Source organism: Meleagris gallopavo, chromosome 14 (assembly GCF_000146605.3).
Source record: "Meleagris gallopavo isolate NT-WF06-2002-E0010 breed Aviagen turkey brand Nicholas breeding stock chromosome 14, Turkey_5.1, whole genome shotgun sequence".
In the NCBI taxonomy this organism is placed as follows: Eukaryota; Metazoa; Chordata; class Aves; order Galliformes; family Phasianidae; genus Meleagris; species Meleagris gallopavo.
In genome coordinates, this window is record NC_015024.2 from 17,095,994 (window position 1) to 17,121,631 (window position 25,638).

General features: G+C 39.9%; 1 long non-coding RNA gene across 3 annotated transcripts in view; it reads right to left on the bottom strand.

The window, feature by feature from the left end:
• The window catches only part of LOC104913201, a 102,388-nt gene that overhangs the window by 65,139 nt on the left and 11,611 nt on the right, over nucleotides 1-25,638 (bottom strand). The window contains exon 1 of one of the 3 annotated variants that reach the window (XR_795206.2): nucleotides 9,441-9,826. The exons of 1 other annotated variant lie outside the window; for it this stretch is intronic. This is a non-coding gene — a long non-coding RNA (uncharacterized LOC104913201). Of the gene's footprint in view, nucleotides 1-9,440; nucleotides 9,827-25,638 lie in introns of those variants that run through there. One more of the 3 variants, XR_002119687.2, reaches the window with a different exon arrangement.

Here is a 25,638-nt window from a genome sequence, read left to right on the forward strand (position 1 = left end):
ATTGTCCGGGGATAGAGCAGCTATTACAAATTTTCTATAGACATTCTCCAAGTCTTTTCATCTGAGCTACAAGAGAATGGAGAGGAAGAAGGTATAATTAATAAGACCCAACACCACCACAAAAATGCACCAATCAAAAACCCCAAAGATTTAAAAGCCATGTATGTTTTCAAGTCCTGCCCTAGATGATTTTTTTCACTAACACATGCAAAAAAAGAGATAAATCCTTCAGCTCCTCCCAAGCCCCCAGTTTTCACTGCATACCAAATCCTCAGTTACATGAAGAATAGCTCTAACTTTAGAAGTTAAGCTGCATTAAGTTTTGCTAGCTGAAGCTCTGACTCATTGGACCGTCCTGGAAAGCAATCCCAAATTCCTCATTACTGCCCATACTTTTTTTCTGACCGTGCTTTTGCTATTGCTTTGCTTGCTTCCAGAGGGAGTCCTCTCCATCAGTGAGGCTGCACTGCAGCCATCAGTGCTCAACTTGCTCCACCAGCTGCAACACAGCTTTGCATGCAGATTGCTGCAACCATGGCCACTATCGCAAACATCACATCCTTCCCAGCCCTGGAATGAAGTGTGGGAAGGGCATGGCAAGGACAAGATTGCCCATCAGCACCACAGGTGACTGACAGCTGGCAAAATATCAGAGGTGTGCTGAGGACTAGGCTCACTGAGGATGCTGCCTCAAGTCTCTTTCTGGAATTGAAGTCTTCTGAGAAACCAGAGATAAAACAATCTTTGTCATTCAAAAGGGCAAGTTGCCTACAGATCACGAACATGATGGACAGTTATCTTGTTGGGAAAATCTAAGGCCTGACAAAATGATAGACATTGTCATTAACGACACAAAGGGATTATGGCAGGCTAATGAGGTAAGCCTATCGCACTGCCTGAGCAAAATATCACTATGACTTTTTAGGCAGATGTATTGCAGTTGTCCTTACGCTGCACTTACAGTATTTACCTTGCACGTGTATGAAAATATCTTTAAAGAGTGATGACAAGCTTTCTCTGGCCATTCCAGTTATACCTACAAATTATTCACCATCTTTCCCATTGGTCTCAAATTGACTTTTTAAAGCCAAATTGTAATTACTGGTCACATAACTGTCACCTTTAAGTCACTGTCTTCAAAACATTCCCCAGCCCAAGGAATGCCACATCCTTGCTCATCTCCCTGACTGGTGCAGGTGGTAAAGGCAACAGACAAACCCTCATTCAGGGGAGTTGAGGTCACAGCTTCTGTTTACATCAGCAAGTTTGAAAATGAAGTCACACTCTAAGTGAAGCAGATAGAAATTAATTCAAAAATGATCAAAGTAGACATCTATGTTTGTCATTCAGGCTTGTTTAACACTGGCTTAAATCTAGAGATATTTAAGACATCTTTTTCTCTGAATATTAAGATATTGCACATTTTTCATCTGCTTAAAAACAATGTAAGCTGAAGTTCCGTGCTGCTGTGAGGCTCAGCTCCAGTTGGTTTGTGGTGTATATCTCAAAATGCCATAACTGCCAGAATCAAAGCTAAATTAGGATGGAACGCATTATGACATCAAAGCAAGAATTTCAGGAAGCACTCAGAATAAAATTCAGCACCATAAGACAGTTAGCAATTCAAGATTTAACATGTTGATTTGGACTCACAATACAGCCACTCTCAAAATGAGTAACTTGCTCCTAAGACTTAATTCCTTTTGGAAAACATTATAGTCCACTTTGAAGGAATTAAGTCTATTTGGCCTTGATATCATTTCAGAGAATTCCTTGAGGCTTACTAAGAGCAGATGACTTTTTTGTCACAAAAGCAGTGGTAGACCTTAGGAAAAAGACTTTCTTTTGTAAAAGCATACAATCCAACAAGAGCAACTATTAATTTAAGGGGAATTTAATAAATATCTTTGAGATGTCACATCAATGTCCTTCTAAAACAGCCACCTTACCAAGAGATAAACAGTAAACAATCCCTTACTTGGCAGTACAGAAACTACTCAGTAAACATAAACACTAATGTACCTTGTACTCAGAACATCCGCTCTTTACATCTGAAACAATTTAGAACTTTGGAAAATAAACTGGACCATAACTTCAACATAAAGCATATCATGCATTCAGACGTGTTTTCGCAAATAAGCTGAAGTTATATTCCTTTTATGTTATAACAAGCTTATTCTGTCACCTATATGCAAAGCAAATAATTATCTAAGCTTCATCTTCCAAGACACTGTGGCACTAAAATGCAGAAAAGTACTCAGTAACACTTCCAAAAGCAGCTCCCTGATTAACTCATTTCAGAATCACTGCTTTCATGAGAGTAATAAGAACTAAATAATTAAAGACACGCAGACAACCACATTGCAGATCAACATGTCACCACGGTGCTTTGCATAGGTGTTGTGCACTTCTACTCATTTGAAACTTCCATTTCACAGGTCTTTATATTTAGATGTACAACTGTTTCGAAAATTCAGCTTTTATGCTTCTGTGTTTTCTTGGAACTATCTGCAAAATAGAGAATTCCTGACAGCTGTAAAACCATAATATATTAAAAGATTTCTATACTAAACACCAGGAAAAAAAAAAGAAGTGGTAGCACCCAAAAACAACAAGCAAACAGATTTAACTATGGTATTCTAATTTATCTTTAGGAAATCAAGAACTAATACATCATTAAGTTCTCCCATTTTCTGAACTCTGAGTATTTCTGTGTGGAGAGAGAATGCTTTGACTCTTCCCACTAAGCTTGGCACGCTCAAAGGTAAGCTATTTAGATATAAATATATGTGGAAAAAGAATCAGGTCCTTTGGTCTTCAAATGTAAGTAAAATACTTATTTTCAACAGTTATGTCCTTCCTACACTATGTTATAGTATGGCTGTGGCTCAGGGTGCAGCTTTGTCTTGCGTGTCTTTGGCATGAGTACAAACCAGTGCATTACCTTGAATTCCCACAGACCTGCTGTAGGCCTCGTTCTGAGAGAGAAAGTGAGATATTAGGGATATCAGAAATGATGGCCACGAAGGCATAATCCTCTGGACATTTGCCTTCCTCAACTCTAAATCCCCCCCATCTCCCCCTCAAGCCTCAAATCATCAAGGACTGGTTCAGCATCCATTCCTGTAAATAAATGTTGTAGGGTGGAACGAGCAAATCCTTCATTACCTCGTTACCTTTCATGAGCAAGTCATTTGGTGACCTTGAGGCAGTTACACAACCTTGTTTCACAATCTCATTGAGCCAGAAACACGAGTGAAATGAGGACCACACTTGAAGCCAGCCGCTCCAATTCATCTTGTCTTTCAGTGGTAGACAGATTGCAATACATGTTGCAAATAGATTAGTTCGCCTGAGAGCAATCTATTTTTGGTTACCAACTTGTATTCTGAAATCACAAAAACATTATTGTTTAAGGGAAACAGGAAATGATCAGCGTATGCTGTTGAAGGGTGATATTAATGCCCAATCAGTATTATAAAAGGAAACATCTCTCAGGCCTTGGAGAAATTATTAGTAAGAAATAGTGAAGGTCAGTGCTTTGGAAGCTGATTCCATGTTAGCTATAACATAGCAGTGGTCGACAAACTTCAACTCTGTGCAACAGATTTGGAAACTCCAGTTTGTGTGAGCAGATCACTGCTAAAATAAAGCATCTGTTTTGAATAGAGGAGATTCAATCCTATCGCAGGTAGTGATATGACATAGGATGTCATTCACTCTGGTGTTCTCAAGCAATAAGAATAGGTAAATCTGAACTCTCATCTCCACTTTTTTGCCATATCTTTCGGATTTTTGTGTTGAAGTAATACTTAGGATAATAAACAACAACTCCCATGCAGTGGCACATATAATTGTGCAAGGACAAATGGATAGATCAGCTGAGGCATCAGCTGCAAGAAGAACAGGTTGTGACACCAGTATCTTGAAATATTTAAGTATCTTGCTAGTCCTGATGGGTTCCAGATTTTTTCATACTAAGTATTCTCATGAAAGTCCTTCAAGGTAATGATTTCCCAAAGTACCACACTTAACCCAACCTTAGTGAAGTGATCATCTTGCATTAACTAAATTTGTAAAGTCTGATGTGAAGACTTGATAATTTTGCAGGAGTGTACTTGAACACTGGTATGTCAATGGTATCCTTGACTTCCATGGTTTATTATCCATTGACTGCTCTACATGTTTTAATTTAAGGACAGCCATAACGATGCACAGAAGTCCCATTCCACTCTCACTGTCACCAAGACAGCCAAGTTTCTCTACCACTTTGGCAGAATTGCTTAGAAATCAAACAGAATGAGATGTCAAGAGTTTGAACCTTTTGCTTTTCTGGTTGGCTTGACCTTCTGGTAGTTAATGGCACATTAAAAGAACACACTACACTGTACCAGGCAAAAAGTTGCAACTGATGAGAGGTACCTCCTGAAGCAGTGGTGGTCCCACACTTCCACGTTTCATGCATTTTTTGCCATCAGTACACCTTACTCTTTATTTGCATGTGTTTGATACCACCTCTTTCCTGAAGTCACAAAACTTTAAATATCATGCATTTTCACTTCAAAGGCCAGGATAAGTCTCAGTTTATTCTTGAATACAGCTTTTTGTCTCCAGTCTTTGCTCTGAGTAAATCAATTCCTATTTAAAATAGCAGTGCCTTTCTCTTGCTGTTCAAAACCACAAGAATAGTTACACTTATTCTATACAGAAAAGAGTTCACCTCATTGAGTACTTTATAGACTTTGGTGCCAACTGGATTGCTAATTTACTCTGTCAAATCAAATTAATCTTGTCTCAAAATGCACTCTTACGTTAAATGGATCAGAGATGAACTGCAAGTAATTCAATGGAAGGCCATGCTCAGATTGAACAGCGCATTACAGAAAAACAGTTGAAATTAATAGAATTTGTTCAGCTATGAGGAAAGATTTCCACTCAGAATTTCTTTCTGGAGAAGAGCGTGGAATTTTTCTCTTTGTTAAATTATCCCATAATTACAAATTTTTGACAAAGTTTATTTCTAAAAGTAAAATGAAACTGATGTATCAACAAGTGTCCTTTTGGAGCCCTGCCGTAGCTGTACAGAAATACAGTCTTTTGAAATTACCAAGTTGCTAAATCAAATCTAAATCCCTTCTACAAATTCCCATCTGCAAACACTCATATATGCCACTTTGGATGCAACACTACTATTTCTATTCCAAACAATTTACTGTTCTCAAGTTTTCTCTTTAGATCACAAAATGTAACAGAATAAATAGAGAAGGTAAAGGAGACCAGTTGAGATGGATGCTGCTTTGTCCACTAACACAAACAAGTCCTTCCCATTATTTTTAACATGCAGTTCCTACCAATCTTAACACAACCAAGAATCCAAGCAAGAATTAATAGGAGACGCTGTTTCCTAAGTTCAGGTTCATCAAACAGCTACTCTAATTAAAAAATATTTCTTCAATTTTGATGTGAGACATGAAAAATATGAAAACCTTATCTACTACAGTAAGCCTATGCTGATATTATAATAGGGCTTTACAGGATGCAGATAAATGTTAAAGCCACACTGAGCAGCACAGTCCTCAAGTTCCTTTTTATTAGTAACATTTAACAGCCTTTATACTTTTGCAATGAATTAGTTGCACTCATGTCTGACACTTAAGAAATTAACAAGACATAAATCATCTGTAAAAGACTTCTACTGCAGTGACAACTGATTTCAGCTGTTTTCATGTGAAAGGAAGAATATTAGTCTTTTGTGAGCAGCCCTGGAAGCACTGAGCAAGAATCATCCTTTTACGTGAGAGCTGGGAATTTAGCAGGAGCGCTCAACCCCTCGCAGAATCAAACCTTTAATTTTTATTCTGCAAGAAGAACTTGGAAGAATTTGCTTTAGCAGAATTTATTGAGATGTACTTTACATGCACAGTCCATAACACAGATGAATAGTGCTAGATGTTTACGGTATATTTAAGTACACTCACGGGAACCATCCTAACTCAATTCTATAATATCAATTTTGTTATATATTTGCTGTGGGGAAGATGTTAATAGGCTGTTAAAACAGTCTCCAGAAAAAAAATGGTATCAACTTCATAAATCCTAAAGCATCTGATTTCAATTTTATGTTTACTCCTTTCACTAAGATATCCAAAAGAAGAGTTAGACTCCCAGTAAATGTTTTATAGGTTACACTGCTTTATAGTCTTAAAATGATGGTAGTTGGTAGCTAATTTTGTCTCATAGGAAAAAAAGGCAGCATTCTGCCTCTATCACATCCTCAGCTTAACTGCACATTCTGTAGCCACTGCTCTTCGAGGAATCATAACTTAAAGATGGGATTTCCGTTTGTCTCCCTCCAGAGGTTCCTCGAGCAAAGCATTCATTGTGAACCACACGCTTCTACGAGGGAGGTGAGACCAGAGTGGATGACTCCACTCAGGTATTTTCTCACTGCAGTAGGGACCAGAAACAGCCTAGATTGAAACATGAGCATATGGAAACAAGGCAATAAGAACCTTCAGTAGTTGCACCCTTAAAGAACCTATAAGCACATTTCTACCTACAGAAGGCAAATGCACACTGCAGGGTTACATCAGCCTCATAGTACACAACATCTACACCAAATGACAGACAGCTTTTGGCCAAACTAGCACATTTATTTTCTGAATTGTATATATGCCCATAGGTAACACAGCATGACTTTATACACGTTACATATTGGAAATCAACTAAGTCAGAAGTTAAGTTAGTGTTAGTGAAAAGGTCCCTCGAGAACAAACCGTCCCCTCCTCATTCCTGTAACAGTCCCGAATCCAATGCTCATTGCTGTGGTGCCTTTCCCCTTTATCTACGGCTTCATTTAGGATGCCTGATGAGTTTAGCTTCTCAACTGGAGCACATCACACAATGCAAACCCAAGTGAGCTTTGCAAAGCCTTCACAGCTAGCACTTACCAAAAGGCCCAGCAATTGTCTACTCTCTAATGGAGGCACACATAACGAGGAAAAGAAAACAAAGTGATTTCTCAGCCAACTACCAATAGATCTCACTAGATCTGGAAGCAGTAATGAATAAGAGGAGATAAGTCTTGCTACCGGAGAAGGAAATTGGCTGCAAAGCACACTCCTGAAGCTGTGTGGTCTTCCCAGGTATCAGTGCTGTCACTTTCAGATGAAACATCTTTTAAGCAAAAACCTCTTCAACACTTCTCCTTCCAAAGCTCAAAACATTAAATGAGTCTGTTTACTTTCTGAATTAATAGAACAAATTGGTCTGCAAGGAGGCAAGTCTGGCTAAGGAGGGGAACTGTCTTGCCTTGCCCCTCTGCTAGAGCTTTGCTATGCTGCACTTCCTGCATCTTTATTGCACAGGCTGCTTCCCTTCTGCTTCCTCACAGAATGAGCAGCAGCTCCAGCTCTCTGGATGCTGGGGGCACTGCTGCACTACTACAAGTTTCATCTCACTCCCCTCTTCACTGAGCTATGCCATTGTTGATGGGGTGGCATATCTGGCACTCTCCCAGCAAAGCAGGAGTCAACCTCAGTTCCGCCCTTCTTACGCCTTTCCCCATCTCCCCCAAACAGGAGAGGCTCAAGTTCTCAGGCCAACTTCCACATTTGTGTTTCAACAACTCTCTCTGCCTTGCACAAGGGAGAAGTTACTGGGATGTTAGTCTTACCTTCTCTCCTGAACACATAAATGCTTTGTTACCACTCTAGTGAAAGGTTTAAATTATTTTGGACAAGTTAATTCCTTGAACAGACATATTCTATTCCTATTTCTCTAACTTACGTTAGGGGTAACCCTGATTTACTTCTAGTACAAACACAGAAAGCTTCTCCAGATTCTGTCTGTTCTCTGCCTGCCTATCCGTAGGATGCACCTGATACAGCTGAAATTCATACTCATCTCTAAAGAAAGCAACAACTCCACAATGATCAAGGATTTCACGTGATATCTGTTATTCAGAAGTATCTAGGTCAGTAGTGACTGAGGAACGTGCAACCTTCTGTGATGCAGTGAACTTCAATCCCCCAGGCCAATATAAAAATCTCATTTAGCAGTGTTTGGCTGTATGACAAATTGAGAAACTTGTCCAAATATGATTTATGAATTCTATTGTGCTTCTTTGAAGAACCTGTACTCTTACAGCTTGTGACTCTGCAGCGTCCTATGACCACCTTTTATATTGTATTCCACCTTACAGTTCTTATGCTAAGAACACAAGAGAATAGTTTTGGTATGTTTGCTCTTAAATAATTGATTGTTAAAGACTACAAACTGCTGAACAGACCTAATCTAGAGAGAACAAGTGACCTACAGCACCCTGGATAAGCCAATTTTCTCCAGTTTCCTTACACAGATGTGGGACTTGGAAGGTTGTGCTTTACCCAGAAGCAAAACAAACAGGTGAGATATTGGCAATAGCTTTCTTTTTTAAAAAAAGAAGAGTCTTGGTTATCCTGGGAAGACATGCAGAAATCAACTGCAGACTTCAAAGACCATTCCTCACTTCTAGTCTGCAGTTGTTGATTTCATATCTGCAACCTGTGTCATTAGCAAAGTTGCAGAACCATAGAATGGCTTGGGTTGGAAGGGACAAACCCAGAAAAGGATTGCCAAGAAAGGCAATACAGATCCAGCAACTGTAACTGATAGAGGGTAATCTCTTTAAAATTGCTCAAGTGTGTTACTGTCAGACCAGCTGCACTGTAAGACTTCTGTGGTTAAATAAACAAATAATATTTTATTGCTGACAATTTATACAGAATTTTATGTTCCTACCAAGATCTGAGCCTTACAGTCAGCTCGTGAAAGAGGATGAGCTGGCAGTACAAAAGCAGATCTGCAGCAGAAAACAGAGCATAAATGATGAAACAGTTTGAAGCCAAACTGCATTGCATGGCTCTGCCACGACCATCTCTTTAAATTTCCTCTTAATTTCAGCAAAATGGAGCCAACTGTAACATCCTTATTACCTTCCTTGTAATGTGATCATTTTGCTTCTTAAAAATAAAGTTCTGTTTACAGTTAAACTACAGTCTAAAAAAAAAATAGACAATTTCATTTTAAAAACAGGTGCACTTCCTGTCTTACAAAAGAAAAGGGAAATCCTGAGTTTTAAAAGATGCCCACATCAGTTTCTTTGTGCAGAGAAAAAGCCCTAAAGATGTACTCCAAAGAGCAATATGCTCAGTGGAAGAACCCCACACAGAAAAGAAGTCACAGAGCTCACACACACATCCATCCCTTAGCATTTGGTCTGATTTGCTTGGATGGAGGACAAAACAGTTTTTGGAAAGAACGTGCCTGTCCACCAGGGAACACAGTTTTATCACTGGCTTGTCATTGCTGTGTAGAAGAGTGTTGTCCCATAGGGATTAGGGATCCCTTGCTCCCCCCCCCGTCAGGCATAAGATTCAAGTTACCTTGAATTAACTTACATGCATAAAACACACTCCTACAATGCTCTTTTGCAGATAGAAGCATCTTTTTGGGCAGCTTTTTGACTCCAGAAGCACTTCAGACCCATCTCCTTGAAGCACTTCAATTCTGCAGAAAGGTTCAGTAGGATGCACCATGCACAAAAGGGTGGCAAATAGTACTAATTTCAGCCAGTTTTACTCCCCACACAATTTCATAAATCAATACAAAAAAAAATACAAGAACTTCCATAATGCCAACAAAACAAAGGCTTATTTTCAAGCAGTGGGAGCAGTAGCAATCAGTAGAAAGTCAATATTCTCACCCTGCCTTAGTAGAGGAAGGGACCAAGGAAAGAGTAAAGAACAAGAGATGAACACCGGCATTTTAATGCTGTCAGAGTGAGAGCACGATTCTTCCTTTCCACTAGAAGTTGATCTTTTTATACTAATAGACTTTCTGCCCTGTTTTGACTAAATATAGCAAATATTCCAAGAAAAAGCAAGCACAAAGCCAGTAAACAAGGCTGCCATAAGCCCAGCTGATAACCTGAGCTAAATAAAGCATTTCAACACAATTCTGGGAAGCTTTCTTTGAAGTGTTGCACCACTGCTTCCCCTTGGGACTGTACTAAAAGATAGTGTTACATTTGTACATGTAAATTAATGTGGTATAATAAGTAAATAATACAGAACCAAATCAAACTCAAATATTAAAGCCTATTTTCTTAGAACAGTAATTTAATGACTCAGCTGACAGCTCAAGGCATTTCAATGCCAGAGTTTGCTAATAGCACTTGGAGGCTGCATCCTTGGAAACGCTGACTTCAACTTACTCAAATAACACACTAAGTAGTACTTTTGAAATTAAAACTGCCAAGATTTTGAAAATAAGTTTTATCAGAACAAAAGTCTAAAGATGGCTGTAAACATTTATGAGAATGTTGAGTGGAACAGATAGCGTTAATTTAAGATGCTTTTTTTTTTTTTTAAGTTCCTTTGCACACAAAATTCAGAACATCAAGGGGTAGAAAACTGAAGTAGTAAATAACAGATTAGATAAGAACAGAAAGACAGCTGTAGTAGTCAGAAAACATGTTAAAATAGCAAGCTAAGAGAGACATCTGTGTGAAGAGCAGCTTTGCAGGGTGACATCAGATCCCACTACAAAGGGTGAGATACTCTGAAGCTATTTATACTCTGTAAAATGATTGCAATTTTGAGACAATTTTAGGAGACAGATCTGACAACGTTGTTTCACAATGACTTTGTTTTGGTTGTGTCAGATAATTACTGCAGATATAACAACATGTCTGCTGTATGCTGGAACATCTTTGTTTCTGTGCTGTTACTAAATACCTGAGCTTTGATTTGGAAAGCAAATGGGATTTGTTAGGGAGAAATGACAAAAAAAGCTCTAGGAGAAACAGGAATATATAGAAGCATTTTAATATTAACTAAATTTGATAGTTCTGTTTTAATAAATCAGTATCCATGGGATATGATTGACTAACATCAGTTATATGGACGTGTAATTATTACTCCTTTACTATAATAGAGCTCTCAGCATAAGTGATATTTTGAGTCATAGGTGAATTTAGCACATTATCTATCCTTGAGAGATGATTCTATCGCTTCCAACACTACTTAGCATAGAATAAGTTTGCCTTCTTAACTAAGATCTCACATTAGATACTGATAAGTGACCCATCTATTCACAGCAGAACACGAGCAGACACCAACATCACTGACAAACATCTCTTCTCCTTTGCAATATGAGAAATAATTAAAGCAAGCACAAATATTCTGGCCTCTGTAAGGTCAGCGATGCTCCAGTAGCACAACAGATGACTCTGCCCTGAGCTCTGTGGTACGGAGCCCTCTGGCTCTCAGCACCAACAGGAAACAAGCAGTGAATCTCTCATGTGCTGCACAGCACAAGTGGAAATCCAGGCTCCCAGCTGGGCTTTTCTTCAGCTTCCAAATTCAGACTGTCCTTTAGAAAGCAGGTGTGCCCATGCTTTGCAAATGCACAAAGCATCTCCTATCTATCATGTTCCATCCAGGCTCCTGCTGTGATTTTTGTGGCGGTAATTCATGGCAAGCAATCTGATTCCATTCTGAAACCACTGAGCTGGCAATCAATTTCCCACTGCTATTTGGGTCGAAAGATAAATCTAAAAATGAAACTACTAATATATTACTGCTAAGTATTAAATGTGTTAACTAGGGGCTGACAGATGACATTAAAACATGCACTCTTAAGCTCTAGGTAGCATAGCAAGTGACTTGTGATACATGATACCATTATTGACCTTTGAGTTGTAGAATTTATAAGAGCAAAACTAGGTTTGTTTGCCATTCATGTAAGCCAGCTCATGAGCAGAAGAGCTTCATGCTGACACGATACGAAGAGTTGTCTGTAAAACCTGACAAAAGTTAATGATGTGCATGAATTCCTTGACAATAATTTAAAAGCAAATCCTATCATTCTTACATTGCTCCCCATTCTCATTTCTATATATTTCACACAGATGAGTCAATCTGCAGTCAACAAGGTGCTGGTGCTACAGTGCACTTCACATGTAAATACACAGCAGGTCTCTGCTGAGACCCCCAAGATCTGCAGGATGCATTCTGATACCTGAAACCCTGCTGCAGGATTGTGCTCAGGGAACACTCACTGCCAGTTTGAAGGTAATTACCCAAATAAAGGTAATATTACCTGTGACATACCAATTTAAAGTAAAAAATATTTACTGCTCAAGTGCAAGAAAGAAAGTCAAGAAGGAACTCTCAGGAAGCACTTGTGCTGCAGATAAATTCAAGTCCCTTACAGCTAGTTTTGCCATAGGGAATCTTGTACAGAAAAAGCAAATACCATTTTTAACACAATAAGCAATTTTTACAGATCCTCTCATTCTTCCACTTATAACATAATAGGGGCTTTGTTTTAATTTATGTCCCTCTGCTAGTTGAGGCAAACCATCTGCTTTCCACACAGCTGAGCTTTTCAGAGAATGCTCTTGGCACTGTTAGGACAGCAATCTGTACAGCATGGTGGGGAACCCAGTGTCCCAGCCACCTTCTCCATAGGCTCAATTGACCATCACCAGGCCTGCTCATTATTTGCTTCTTCCTGGAGAAGAACATCAAAGAGAGAAGCCAAGCCACACAGGCTATGCAGATGGCAAATTCCACGTGGCCCAGGTCCAGAAGTCAAATGCACAGCAGTACCAATAGCAGGGGATGCAACACGGAGCAGTTTCACAGGCGTTGCCAGTGGCATCAGTAAGACCAGCAGCATTAGTTAACAACTGTCTTTTGGATTAATCATTTTGCAGAATGTAATTGAGGTTTTGTTACAGCTCCAAGCAAACAGACAGGCATTTTCTGAGAACTGCACTATAACAAACAGTTCAATTTTGGCCTATTTTTACCTTGGAACACCAGAGAGCAGGCAATTATCTCTGATCATATTTCAGATCCATACCCAACAACAGAATCCAAATAATCACAGTTTCAGCGGAGCTGACTCGATTCTCTTTCAGCACACATCAATGTAAACTGGGGACAGGACCACTGATTTTCACCAGCGAAAGGCAAAAATAAAAAGTATTATCAGAATAAAGCGTACAATCCGGGGGTCTATTTTTAAGTTGCACACACATCCTGCTGGGTTCACATTTTCAGCAGCCATAAGCTGGTACATATTCATCGAAATCAGGCAAGGCACACTGGCTTTGACCAGCTGAGCCAACAGCCTGTGTTCTCAGAAAGCATGGACACGAGATCAGAACTGAGAAGTTAACCACACTTCATTCTAAGGGAAAGCTCTGCTTCCATCCGCTCCGTCTGCTGTGATTTTATGGATCATTTTCTATTTCCTTGCTAGGTTCCGTTTTTCAAAGTGTAGCTTGTGAGCTATTTGCAGAGTTTTTCTGACTACGAAGCCAGCAGAAGAAAAGGATTGCAGAAAGAATTCTCTCAGATCGGTCTTCACTGGATTTAAAAGCCTTCAGGATACATTGGAGGTAATCCAGAAAGATTGAATAGTACAGATGTACCTCCCAGGATGCGAGGACTAATGCATGTAATAACTGTATTTCTTTAAAACTACTTTCTCAGGCAGAGTTAAAGGCATAGATGTAACCAAGGGATTGGACTCAGGCCAAGCTGTAATAGCTCTGCTGTTTATCTTTTTTTTTTCCTCCAGCAGAAAGAGCAGAACAAGCATTTTACTAAGAGATTTAAGGTTTGCTTTCTCTCTCTTTTACTTAGACCTCTCACCCCAAACATTCTTGGATGACACAAATCAAAACCTAAATTGACTAAACCCACAGCAAAACCGAAAGCCCAGCACACAGGCTATCTTAACTTCCTTTGTCTGCGAGGAAGAAAGGGAAGACAGATTAATACTAAAATATTGAATAATTTGTCTTAATATATCAAAGGAAGAAGAGTGAAAAATTGCAGGTTATATGGAGTGCAATTTAGCAGTGGCCACTCTGTCACCAAGGTGACTGAGATTTGTCTTACACACTACTCATTCTTTTAACATTCTTACTGAGACACCATGGAATGGATCCTGTTAAGAGCATTTTTAGTCTTTTCCTTCTCACAGCTCTTCATGTAAACACAGGTTTTCCAGCCTAGACCCAAATCTTACCTGAAGAGAGAAAAGGCTACTGTACACTAGATGCTGCCCATGAAGTCTAGTTTTCTGCTGTGCTTATCTGTGCTCACAGTGAGGTGGTTAAAGGCTTCATCCACGCTGTCCTACCACTTCAATTCATACCTTTGCCCAGCTGTTAAGCACATAAGGAAAAAAAAAAATCTCTTTAGATGAATAATGAGAACTATTAGCTTCCTACATAGAACTTAAAATTCTGAGACCCTGTTCTGGATGTTTTAATTGTTCAAGCAGTAGCAGAGACTGTTTCTGCCTCTCCCCCCAAAAATGGGGTCTAGAAACTATCCTGAGCAAAGGGCATTGTGCATCCCATAGAAGGGTAAATGGGCTTCAGCCAGTACTCTTGCTCCTTCTAGCCATACCATTCCAGTGCCTCTCCTTGAGCCAAATTGAGCCTTCTGAAGTTCCTGTTGCCTCTTCACATCCTCTTTTAAAGTCATTCTCAAAGTTAACCACAAGGAAGGCTGACGACTTTATGGAAACAATTATCTGCAAAAGCTTTTCTTCTGCAAAAGTTCTTCCGTTTGCTCAGTATGCACTGCAGCAGCAAACAGACACAGAACATTATTAACCAGAAAAATTGGTCAAGGAATTCAAATTTATGCAATGCAATAAGAACTGCCTTCATCACAAGGATTGCATAGAGAAAATATAATTTGAGAAAACTCAAACTATATCTCTGCCAGAAATCTTTGGAAAACAAAAACAACCCTGTCTGTAGAATGCTTCAGGGTGCCTATGTTCCAAAGCTGGAAGCATAATAAATTAACTTAAGTAGTGAATGCCTGGGACAAAACCCTGCGGGATACCTGAGCCAACCCAACAGGTGGAGAAACTGGAAACAAATTGATGGCCTTGGGACAAAAAAATATTAGAACCAAGCAATCATCCAAGCCAGACTGCCAAGCGCAAGAGGCAAGAAAAGCCAACAATGATTTGCATTGATATAGCACCATGAGCAACAGACAGCAGATGATGATGTCCCAGAGCTTTTCACAGCAATGGAACACCACAGCACGCAACAGCTGAAGAGGGAAAGACTGTCCACCAAAACCAGAAAAACAGGTGGATTTCTTAAACTAAGAGATGGCTTGTGTCACATGGGAGGAAAGTATCAAGCAGCTGATTTGTGGGTACCTTGTAGTATTTGTGTCCTGAGGAGGTCAGGTGACAAGTTTCTTTTCACATGGTTCCCTGTAGACCCCTGGAAACCAGAACTGGCATGGTAGTTTTGTTCTCCAGCACCAGCAGATACAGCAGATGTAAGAGATCCCTTGTTACACATGCTGTTCTTTTCCCTATTTTCCATTTATCTGCCTCTACACTCCCAACTTGTGTGCTATCTATATGCTGTCCTTTCCACTCAGTGCAGCAAAAGGTGATGGCAGATCTTTCATTTTAATTTTTTGCTCTGTATCATTTGATACAAACAGGCACTTGGGTCATTCTGCCTTTCCTTGAAAGTGACATCTGTGGTATACATCTTGCAGAATCAACTCGTGACAGCATAAAATTGTGACCTTTGGTTGAATACATCTTGCCTAGGAGCTGCTACAAATCTATAGTTAACTGCAGCTCTCGCATCACCGCCAGCTCTCTCTCAATTGTCACTCTGCTTATACGTGCACTATCAGCATTAAGCTACAGAAATCTGGCATGCTTCATAACTGGCTGCTCCGGCCCTATTTTAGGAGAGAAGAGCAAGGATGTGGTGAGCTCTCTCACTTTGCTGCATGGACTGCACCAATTGCAGAGCCTGTGCTTGCAATAGAAAAGATCCCAGCTTGTCTCTGCACAGCCCATCCCTACCTTGAGAGGCAGAGCTGGCCCAACATGGGCCACAGGAGGAAATGGGATTAGGATGCACTCCATCCAGCACGATACGCACTGCTCCTGCCTGGGGAGCAAGGAGCTTGGCACAGGAATTGTGCAGCTCAAGTTTTCCCAGGAAAATCTTCACAGAGGTATTGGGAAGCCTTAATATTTTGAAAGCAGCTGTCCAATAGAAATTGCCAGAGAAACACTCCCTATAATTACAATTTCAACACTTGAAAAGCTTGGCTATATCATAGCAGTGGTTCAATTAGGTTGAAATAAATGCTGGACAACTCCTGATGGTGTAACAGTTGTGAATAATACCATAAAACATTTGCTAGTCTCCTGGAAACACGCCGATTATGGACACAAAGTACACTCTATTTTCTTCCTGAGCACTGAGGCTCAACACATTTACTTGCATTTGGAATCAGGACAGCTACTGTCTTTTTTAATAGAGCTTTATGTCATTTATGCTTCACAACAAAATAGCTCTGCTCCAGGCAGCACACGAGTAGGGGCTTTGGGGAACCTGTTTACTTCCCAGAACAGTTTGAGGTAAAGCTGCCACCACTGAGTGCTGCAAAATTAAAGGCGTTGTCTTCATGGGACAAAGGAGAACTGCATTACAGGGAACCAGAATACTCATGGAGTACTGCTGATTGGACTGCACTAATTAAAAAGGCCTAGGATTCAAGTGATCCTACAGTAAGAAACTTGACTGCAGACAGCAACTGATTTAACACATTTCTTTTGCAAGCCTTTCAAGACACATTACCAGGCATCCTCACACAGGAGCGCATGCAAAGGCCAGATAAGAATTCCTGGATAGCAATCTGAATGCTAGAGCGATCACCTCACCTGCTGAGGGGATGAATCAAGGCAAGGGAACAATTTAAAAATCATTCTCCATGATACACAGCTCCCCTTTAGTACCAGGATTCACTGTGAGAATTTCTTTATATGGTCCATCCCTATTTAAAAGGGCAGGAGGAATTCTCCCTTCCCTACTCTCAAAGCATGCACCTAAGACAACAAACAACTAAACATTCAGGTAGTTGGATCATCCACACAGACAGCATGCTATTTTCCTATCTTCTGGGCAACAGACAAAATAGCAGCAGTCAGCACTTTATTTTTAACATAGATTCCCATCCTCACCCCCAGTTCTAACATCACTGATCTTGTTCCAGGATGTAGTGGCTACACATCCAAGAAGTTAAAGGGCTTCTGGGATTAGAGATGTTTCCATCACAAATAAGGATTATCCCCTCACTATGGAAAGAATAAAAACAAGCAAATGCTGAGGACTTTCATAGTAGCCTTTAAGAAAGCATTAGCTCCCACTGTTTTCCTTCAGTACACTCATTTTAACTGCATTATTAGCCATGCTATGTAGCTGTGATGCTTAGCAGTTACCTCAGTTGGGCTGTCTGTAGTTATACTCGGGGACACAGCAAAATTATGCTTAACATAAAATAACTGTTACACAAACTGTACATTCAACATTAATAGTACTCTTCAGATCATACACTCAGGGGTCACTCCTGTACAAAGTCCACATTCAGGCACAAGGACACCTGAAGGTCACACACACCGTGCAAAACATGTCCTAATCCAAAAAAAAGAATAGAAATTGAAAATAAAGAGTGCAGAGTTCAGTAATTCCTCAAAGCCAAAGTTCTGGAGTTTTTGTACCCCAATGCCAGCACAGCGTCACACAATCTTCTACACAGAAGAGCCACCCGTTCTGACAGCTCACGACAGTCCTCAAAAAATGAGTTTCTTTCAGGCAAGGTCCTGCATGAGAACTGCCACTACAGCTTAGTTTGGCATTGCCATTATCCTTCACAGGATATATCAGATAAGAATGTGCAAGCAGCCCATGGGTCTGAAGCTTGCTCAGAGATAGAGAGCACTGCATACGTTCATTCTGGCCATTCAGCTGGACAGTGGACCCTGGGGGAGCATAAGTACACATTAAGCTGTTCTAAGGAGATATAAATCTCCTTTGACTGGATAGCCACTAGCCATTAAGTGGCTACATAATAAATGTTAATCACTCTGGACCTGATTCAGGTTTTAAAGAGTCATACTTACTTTTGAATTGCAAGTTGCGAGAGGCTGAGGATACCCTGGAATTGATTTGTGCTGTGCAGAAATCAAGCAGTCATTTTAGGCTGAAGGAGGATGCATGCAGCCCAGAGCAGCAGTTACACCACTACACAAAGCATTTCAAATGATACTTAGACCTCTCCTAAAACACACACCTCAGTTTTCCTTATTTCTGCATGACAGGTGATATATTAGCTGCCTTTACAGTTTTTTGTTTGAGTTAATTTAATGCTTTAAAGCTATCTTTAATGGAAGTTATGAACTTTTGGGGCAACAGCCTAGGAGAAATAAGAGATGGTGACAACATGGACATACTGTAGGGCAGGCTCCTCCACCTCCCTGTTCCACTCAGGGCACAACCCTGTGAAGGAGAGGCAGAGTTATTGGAACAGGCAAATCAGTGGGATCCCATCCAATCACTTCCTTACTCTCACAGCAGAGGACACAGCCACTAAACGTATTTGCAGGTATTGTTGACACTGCTCTTACCTGAGGTTAGCCAGTGCAGGTACAGAACAGATGCACTGCACTGTCTGCAGGAGCCAGGCTTTATCCCAGCTGACTTTCAGTTGTTCTCTTCCTAACAGATCCTTCATAACACTTGATATGTGTTGCCAAGTCTTTCAGGGATATCACACTTACAAAAATATAATCTATCAGCCATTATTTGGGTAGGATCTCCTTCAGATTTCTACAGTGAGTCATCTAAACTTAGTACCTACACACTACCTCTCTACCTAGAGCCAGTAACTCTGCTGCTCTTAGCTGCTTGGTTCCTTCAAGACAAATATTGCACAGCCTTTGTGCACTGACTATCCAAAAGGAAGCCTGAAGTTAATGTGAATCGTGACTTATAACCTCTTTGCTTTAGCTTAGAAGTGACCAACACTCATGATTTCTAATGTTCTGACATTCCTATTTCTTATTTTATGTTTTTAAAGACTTAATCTCTATTCCCTTACAGTTGAGAATGAATCTCTGTCACTGAAAGACACACACCAAAGCGCTAGCCCCAAAGCCAGAGGCAAAAGAATAAGATTTGTTATTGATAAATGATGCTAACTGCATTTAACATTTCAACCAACTTGTTTAAACAATCAGATCATTTGATACCATTAAACCTAACAGATGAAATATCCATTATTACAAATTATATTGTGTTGCCCAAAATTTATCTGCTGCATAATAAGCTTCGTTTGTGAAAAGTATCAACTGGTTCCACCTCTATGTGTTTCCATTCTTGCAGTTTCCTTTGCCTCATCCTGTCTTTAAAACCTCCATGAAGGCCTGTGATGTGATATGAAACAGGGTCCTTATTTTATTGGAAGCCACCAGCTGCAGGTGCTTATCCCTCACTCAGTCAATCCTTTGTTTGCCATCATCCCCATTTTGCCACAACCAGTGCAATGACAAACAAGATTACAACTTGACACAAAACAAACATCTGGATCCAATGCATCCCTTTGGAACAAAGATCCCATTTTCATGCAAATCAGTTGAGTAATAAAAATTAAGGAAAAACATAAATCCTGCAGAAATACATTGTGATGGATGAGCAGAATTCCCTCCGGATAAAAGGAACTGCAGTCTTCTGTTCCTATGACACATCTACCAGCATATATCAAAAAGAGAAGTGATTTATTTTCATGGAAGTGTCAAAACTCAGTAGCTACACACATTAAGAAGGTAACCATTTAAAAACAAATTCAAACCTTTTACTTATTTAGTGCTGTCAAAAGCTTTTTGTTTTATGACAGCCATTGCCACTGAATTTGAGCAAGTCCCATTGCTTTTTTTAATCCCATGGATTTTTTTTTTAATCATTACCAAGAAACGGTACTGTTCCAATGAAACTCAAGAATATGACTTGTAAAACACTGTTCTACTTTTCACTGTACAAACATCTCTAAAAATATATTAAGAAATTCTTCCTCATTATTTGAAAGGTCAGTATTATGAGAAGCAATGGAAAGAGTTCCGACAAGTTTTCACCAAACTGTGTTTTTAAATAAAAAAATAGAAAAACCCAAACTTAAATATTGACTACTGCATAAGTATACACACCCTTCATTGAAAGCATTAAAAAAAAACAAACACTGGTTGCCATTGTGAAATTAGAGTAAAATGTTGGATGTGGGGCTCTTCTCACATGAAGAATCATTTCCAAAAGTGAGGAATTTCAGCCATACTTGCTCATGGAAGTATCCAAATGCTGTTGATGCACAATGCCAGCATTCAGATCCTTCACTGGCCCGAGGGATCACACTGTAGCATCCAGCCACAATGATATTTAATGAGTGCACATCTACAGAGGTGATTTGCAGCCAGGGAGCAATTCTGGCTCCCACCAGTTCTGAGACAAATGGGATAAAAGCAGTGAAAATTGAGGCTGGTCTTTTTTTGTCGAACTCAACTACTTGGCTGCAAGTAAAGTACATACTTCCCTGACATCTCCTCTTCTGGTTAACAGCCTGTTAGCAGGATAAGCATGTACAAAGGCAAAAGTGGCAGCGGGACAATATAAATATGTACTTCAGGTGGAAGGATGTCTGAACCATCTGCAGTAAAAAGGCTGGCTGGTAATCACCATTTACCTGCCCACATGCACATACAGAGTAGCAAAGCCCTTAAAAATGAGTGTGCCCCAGGAACTTGCTCACAACATTTTCTCACTTTGACGATCCTCATTAGCAGCTGCCTCCCCTGCACACTGTGCTGCAGGAAGGCTGATGTGACCTGCATGCTGCACACGTGAGGATGGCTCATTTCAGGCTGCAAAACATACATACAGTTCAAGTATTTATGGAAAGAGGAGGGAAGGAAAGGGAGAAGGAAGAGCATGTCAGGAAGTGTTACAGGAGCTAGGCAAAGAGGCTTACTACATGAGCCAGCCTGTGCAAGAGCATTAGCAACTACTTGTTACAATAGCCTGCCCATGGAAAGTGTTCCTCCATCTCTACTTTTTTTTTTATTTCAAGTCTTAAGCCTTGCCTTTTTCAAAGCAAAATTTTGAAAGTGAGAAGGGATGTTTCAAAGTGCCATTCCTTTTTAATATATCTTTACTAATGCCAGATCTATCAATATTGACTAATGTGCCATCAGCTACTCTCAAACGATTCCATAATCACCATAACTAAGCCAGGAAAAAACAGGCACACTTCATAGTGAAGACTGAGAAACTCACCTAAATTAGAAGTTCTCATATAAACGCAGCTTAGTTGTGTTTGTTTACCACCTTATACAACAGAGCACTGATGAACTGCACCAAAATGAAGGACTGCTTCTCCTAAAGTCCTAACAAACATAGGACTTGCAACTTGGTTCATCAGACAGACTTATTTTTAGTTGTAATTATTAAAAAGCACTGGAAGTTCTAAGTAGTTTTCACCAAATAACTTCATTCTAGGATTATCACAAATCTATTTTCATACATCACACCCTTCAATTCTGTAAGCTGCCACTCAGAGCCAGGTGTGCTTGAAAAAGCTCCTCTGAGACCCAGCAACCCACATGCACAGCTGGAAGCACTCAGTGCCTCTCTGCAATGGAGCTGCTGGCTCAGCACCACAACTCCCTCAGAACATGTCTCAAAAGTTTGTCTGCCCAGTGCTTAATGGCTCTTCACTAATACTTGCTTTCACTCCAAAATGAATCTCTGCTGCTCAGTTAATGCTATTTTCCTCATTCTCAAAAGTATAGTAATTTGTAACTTCCCCAGGCTCATTACAGACAACTTTTGGCTTTATTTTTCCCCCCTTCGTTACTGACCATTACGGCCACCTGCATTCATTGCACAGCAATGCCAAAGCTCATATGTACAACTACTTGTTATTCTCAATATTGATGGTTCTTTGGGTAAAAGCTTATCTTCAGTTCCCAAATGCAGAAATAGAAAATGCTGGATGAGCAGTTTTGCAGATGTGCTGTAAAGTGCCTAATCAGTAGCAGTGGGAAATTTTAGCTAGTCACAAGAATAAAATCAGAGGCCAGATCTGTGCCACAGACCACTGAAATATTTTGTCAGGAGGCTTATGCTACGATCTGACATTCACAGAGCCCTCTCAACATACACAGGGCTGAACCTAGAAAACAATTTAAGCAGTCAAGCAAAATATCATACTGCTACCAAATATACAGTAAGCAGTAAAGCATGAATTTTCACCTGAAAAAGACTGGGCGATAAATGATCAAATCACCCACAAGGACAGGGATTTTTCTCAGTTCCTGTATTTCAGGAAAATCTGCTTAGACTCCAGGAACATTACTGCAGAAGAACAGAAACTCAAGTACTGCCTCTGAACACGCTGATTTACTCCCAGCACATCATGTTTCCCAAGACAATCAGTTGGCAGTTTTCAAATGTGCTTTTGCTGTATCTGTCACTGTGGACACTCTACAATCAGGCAGAACTCACTAACCAGAGATTTAGACTTACACTCTGATTAAACACTTTTTTTTTTTTTAAACTGAGTAATAAGCATTACTGTGATCTGCCCCTCCCCGTGGTTTGTTTGCTTTTAAGCAACCAATTTATTTTAATGAACAACTTGGTTTTCTTTCAAAGTGAACATGAAATCTACATTTCCCACTTCAATCATGTGGAAGGAAGCCCACAGATCTGACAAGCCTTCATTTGACAAACAAATTTCCGTGATTTCTCCAGGCTAACACAACCACAAACATAGATTATGTTTGGGAAAACCCTAATCAAAACTGTGATGAGTAACAACACATCTGTTCTTATTCACAGACCCAGGAAGATGCAAGCAGCAACTCAAACCAAGAGAAGTGGCATTAAGTTTTGTTTATTCTAAAGCCCCCCCATAAGAACAAACTCCCCACATATGCACTCTTTCAAGAAACCTTGTATGTTCGTAGAGATATTTGTCCCATCCTCGGCAAAAAACTCAGTGTTATCCTTTTGAGCTCAACCCCGAGACATGGTTTAAACCTTTAAAATATAAAGTAGATCAGTTTCAAAGTGTGCTTGCACACACAATTAATTCAGGGGGATTCAGAGCACAGGGTTAAAGCTCCTTCAGTTGTGTTACAGTTTCACACAACTTGGAAGTGAGCACAGAAGCTGTATTTAGAGCTTATAAAACAACTAAACGTTGAGTGAAAGTTAAAAGTGATGCTTTTACATCAGTTTGGGGGTAAAACCAAATAAGTTGCAAACAATCCAACAGACTACTGTGGTCATTTTTATCATTGTTTTTAACTAGAATACTGTGAAGTATACGACAGCACTTAATTCTCTGCAGTTACCTATAGCACACAGGCTTTGCTTTATATAGCATTGAGCTCTCTTCACAGCTTGGGAAGTCCTCTGCTATGTGCAGCTGCTGCTATGATGGATGATTCCAGCTCCCAGCTGGTTCTTCAGATGACCAGACATTATTGTTCAGTACATCCACAGAGGTTCATCTCTAACCTTAACCTGAGTGCCATGAAATCAGCACTGGGTACCAGAGGTATCTGAACACTTTTGAAACTGATGAGGGAGATAATTGGGGTATTCCTGGCTCAGAGTTTGGTCAGGACACAGGAACTAGTACTCACAAAAAACTTGATGGGACTTTTTAAACGATCACCAACAATTAACAGGGAATCTTCAAGGTGCAGCTCCTTCAGTCACACCCAAATAACACCTCGCAGTCCACTACTACCAACAGTAGAGAGCTGATCCAACAGTTGCATGCAGACAACGTAAGTACAGCTAAGTTCAAAAACATTCTGTTGAGTTTCTCATTTCCCACTCAAATCAATATGGTTAACTCAAGGACTCCTTTTAATGGAAGTCATGAAGGTAAAGATGTTTGAGATGTATATAGATTGAAAAAAAAATCAAAACAAACAGCAGTTACTAACAGTTGTAGAGCAGATATGTTGGCGTACCTTTCAATTCATACACTGTACAGCATATACCTCCACTCCATCAAGCAGGCATGGGGTTAGTTATCTGTAGATCGTTGGCTTCAACCCACAGAGTGCTCCATGGCTCTAAATCAAGTGGAAGCAGAGACCTTTATAATCCCAGCAGATAGAAAAGCTGGGAGCTTTCACAGTTTGCAGCCCACAGAGAAGCTGAGCAGCTCTGCACAGACTTGCTGGGCATATGTGGTCTCCCCAGAAACACCTCACGCAGTAACACATTGGGTCAGAGCTCCGTATGAGACTGACAAGCAAGTCACTCAATTTCATTTCGTGCAAGTATTTGTCAGATTGGCAGTTCTAGGAAACTTATTTCCTATCAGCAGGAGGGGGAACAGCAAGCTTGAAACAGTAACACAGATTGCTGATCAGGAGCAAGACTGCTAAGCACCAAGTGCAGTAGGTAGGAATTCATGACTGATCTCTAGCACTGTTTTGCTCACCCTTTTAAAACTTTTGAGTCTTACCACCATTGTAATCCTCTGTCGCATGGATGCATCCCTCATCTCAGCCCAAGGTCAGGGCACTCCCTGCAAGCACCTTGCTCTGTTTCTCCAAATGTGAAACTTAGAGCTAGAAATACTTCAGGACTCTTTGATGGCATACAGTTTTCTACCTTCTCTCTGAGGAATATCCCTTCAGAACAAAAGATGTAACATAGCTCACAGTGTCACTGGAACTGCTGTAAAGTGCACCTGGGCATTTTGAAGATTCATGCTTAACACCTTTGAATAATTTGTGGGAATATGTTCAGATCTCTACTGCATACTAATGATGCATCATGCAGAAGAGTAGAACGTATTCAGCTAAAATCTTTTAGATGACAAAGAAGGAGGAGCAGAAACAAAGATTTCTCCATCGGCTAACACAAAATATTAGCTCCTGCTGATAGTTTCTGCTCCAGCAAGGACTCTGTATTACTCTGCAGGGACAGTTCTAGTTTCAAAGGTTAGCTCATTCTTACCAGAAAGTTTATTACCAGCAAATAAAATACGGGAGCTGGGACTCCAAGGCCAAATTTGCCTGATTTCTGTGACCTCAGGCAGTTCACTTACCACTTTTTAGCTAAATCTGTTTAAAAAGAAACTTCACTGTATTAGAAGAGAATTGCCATGTTCTGTACTTTTCCTCTGAAACATTACTACTACTGACCTTTAAAAAAATACTAGATTATAACCAACATTCACTTCACTGACAAAGACATCCTCACTTATTTGGCCCAGACTATTTTCTGTAATTAGGAGTGACTTAATTACTCTATCACATTCTTATGAAGATGAGCATGCAAAGATTTCCTCTGCTAGGTATTTGAAATGCTATTAGGTAATTAACACTAAGCTCACAGAAAGAAAATGTAGAAAAACAGCTTGTATTATAGTAATAAATATAATTTGCAGTCAGACAGCACTAAATAGTGTCCACAAGCATATGAAAATTGAGCTACTGCCTGAGAAAGCTTATAACAAAATATAACTTTTATTTACTTTCTAGAAACCTTTTGGTTCTTTTAAACAGCAAAATATGATCTCATAATTATTACCTTATGCTATCCTGACATTTACATTACCATACAGTGCTCAAAGCCAGAAAACACCAACTGTTCTGCAGAGGATTTTGTTCTCTGCAGGGTAAAAATCTATTAAACTGCATTCAGACTCAAAA